Here is a 3092-nt window from a genome sequence, read left to right as displayed (position 1 = left end):
ACACACTGTTAATGAGATTATTGATGAGATATTACGCAAACAAATGATTTGTTTTTTCTTAGTAATTGCTGAACTCTCGTGAAATGATGAAGCTAATGCTCTTTCAATGTTTGGGGACGTTTTTGGTTTTGTTTTTCTTCCTTTTAATCTAGGAACATTCTGATCGCGAATTACTTCAGCCAGGATTTTACGCGAAAAACAACGATGAACGTTCGATAGTTTTGCGGATGGTAGTTTCACTAATTGTGTATTTAGTTTCGAAGATAGTTCAAAAATGCGTTCAGTAACTTTAACTCAAACGATTGCATGTTCAAGTTAGAAAAGAAAATATGAAGACAAATATGCGATAAAGACAACTGTAAGAAAATTGATTGACACAGTCAGAGAATATCCATTCAATAAATCAGAAGCAGCATGAAAATATGAATATAGTCATGAAAACTTGGAAGAAAGTATCTTGAGAAGTAGACCTAGAGCGTAAACTTTAGGTAGGGTAGCCCATCGGCTACCTGGCATGGAATAAGAAGTACCTTGAAACCAGTCTTTTCGTAAATTCACTTATCAGAAAATTAGTTTCTTTATAATAACTCATACCACGCAATCTGAAGCCCTAAATCAGTTCAGTAGACCTTAAGAGGATCGTCATTTTCGGAATTTGAACTTTTTGCTCTATTTTGAAGGTGCTACAGAAATATTTTGATGTAAACTTGAAAATATTTTCTCGCAAAGTATCGCAAAGTTGAAAATATTTATTGATTTCTTAATTTCAGTCTTTCTTCTTGCTCGTGAGGATGGTCATATAGTCAAAATATTCACTTATGGTTTATATCATCCTTTATCTTTAGAAAAAAGTTACCATTCCCCGTAACTTCTCATTTTTTTTATATTAAAAAGGTGGTAGTTGTCGGTTATTGGAAATACACCCAAAAGTGAAGGTTGGCTAGTCCTTATGAAAAATAATGAAAAATGATAATAAAGAATAATGCATATCTTTAAAACCTTATAAAATGGAATTTAGCAAAGTTATGAAGCTGAAAACAATTTTGTTGTACTTCAATTAAGCAGAAGATCTATCTTGCAAGGTTTCACTTTTATAACACACACATTTTTAAAGGTCATCAAAGGTCAGGGCCCTCTAGAGGGAGAAAGAGTGGAGGTAGTTGCTTCGAAATACCTTCCCGGGACATACTTTAGCCTGTAGACCCGTCCCTGAAAGTTTCATTTTCCTAGCCTAAACCCTTTCCGAGACAGTAAGAAGTCAATTAACTTAACACAGCCCCCACCCCTAATGTGCAAATGTATATTCCAAATTATACAAGCTCAATGCATTCTGTCTAAGTCCAATGCATTGTATCATCCGTCCCTTGTTTTTATAGCTGTGAAATCGGTTTTCCTAGATGTAACCTAAGTGCAATTCTTAAAGGTAATTCCAATGAACGACAAGTACCAAAAAGGTAGTTGAATACCTCTCTTAGGAAGTATACTGCCTATATATCATACATATGATATCATACTATGATGTCATAGTATATCATAACTTTCACGTGCAAAGAACCTTAAAGCACTGCACATAAACTTTTTTAAAATAGGACTAATAAAACATACTAAGAAGGCTAAAATTCACAATCAAGAGCTGTCATACCCCTTTAACAAATCCACTTAAAACACCCCAGGTTTTAAGGACTCCTAATTTTCTCCCTCCATGAGGTAAACCGTACCATATCATCAATCACTTGTTATTTGGGGTTCCTAAATAGAAAATCTTTTTTAACATATTAGTGACAGGTAGCACGCGAATAGGAGGTGTATGCCTATTTACGGGTATCCCCATTTGCTCTTATCTATCTATTTACCCACCTGTTGTCAAGTGAGCTAATGTGGATTCCAGCGACCTAAGGTCATTAAGCTCAAGTTCTTTGTTTATAAATATCAGGTTTGCGATTTGACGTCTATTCAATAGGGGTAAGAAAACATCTCTTTTTTTTAGCTTGCGCGGATGCGGGTTACTCTTCCCCCAGATGTAATCAGGAATTGATAACAGAGTGCGCATTTTTGTGGATTGCTGTCAGCTGTTTAGATTGAGAGGGTTGAATGGAAGAGTATAAATCCAAGTTGTTCTTTTCTAGAGGGAGGAGACAAATTTTTATTATCTTTGTTTTTGTATTTGTGAATGCTGTGTTGTATGACCTTGTGTAACTTATACTAAAATAGTGTAATTATTTTCACTTATTGGTTATGTTCTTATTAGTCAAATGTTATTAAGGTAAAACTTTAGTTTCGTCACAAGCTGTTTAAACTGGAAACAGCGCTGCGAAGCAGCATAGTTTTCATACTATAGTGCTTAGAAATGCTAATTCTAGAAGCGCATCCATTTCTGGGTGATCCTCTTCCTCCATTGGGCAAAGTGAAAATGCATAAAGTGGGCAGGGTTTTGAAGCTGAGGGAAAAGTTGGGGTTGTACAACATGAATGAAATGGTATTTTATATACTAATTCCAGTCATCATTGGTGATTTCTGTATGGTAGGAAGTCGACAGACAATTAAAAAACTCAGGCTTCCATTAATGCTAATATCCAAGATGGTTCACGTTCACTTTCAAGTTTAAATTAGCCTGCTGTTTCTGAGCAATTGCAATAGTAGCTGTTATGACATTGGCCTGTGACGAAATTTGAACCGGCGAATCAGAGCGAATAGTTAAATATTACGAAAGGCAGGCAGCGCAGCGTCCAATTTTGCTTACCGTTAACATTATCTATAGAGCGAAGCGTATAAGTTCATGAGCCCCGTGGGCAGTGGGGCGAGGTCTGATTGGTTAAGCCGTGTTTGTTATGGCCATCTTTTCATCATTGCCACCCTATTTTCCTCAGAAATTGTGGTTAGTTAAGGGCAAGCTTCTATGGTGTTAGAAATTCAAAGGGAGGATATTTTAGTTTTTGTGAGTTTTTTTTTAATTACTGTATATAGCCAGATTCTGATGATTGCATATTGTTTTTTTGTCATTATTCATTCATATTCCGCAACCACAACATTTCCCTCGGCTTCAAAACTCTGCCCGCTTTATGCATTTTTAGTTTCGTTGAAGGGGGATTTTA

Source organism: Artemia franciscana, chromosome 19 (genome assembly GCF_032884065.1).
Source record: "Artemia franciscana chromosome 19, ASM3288406v1, whole genome shotgun sequence".
In the NCBI taxonomy this organism is placed as follows: domain Eukaryota; kingdom Metazoa; phylum Arthropoda; class Branchiopoda; order Anostraca; family Artemiidae; genus Artemia; species Artemia franciscana.
Note: the sequence above shows the minus strand (reverse complement) of the source record.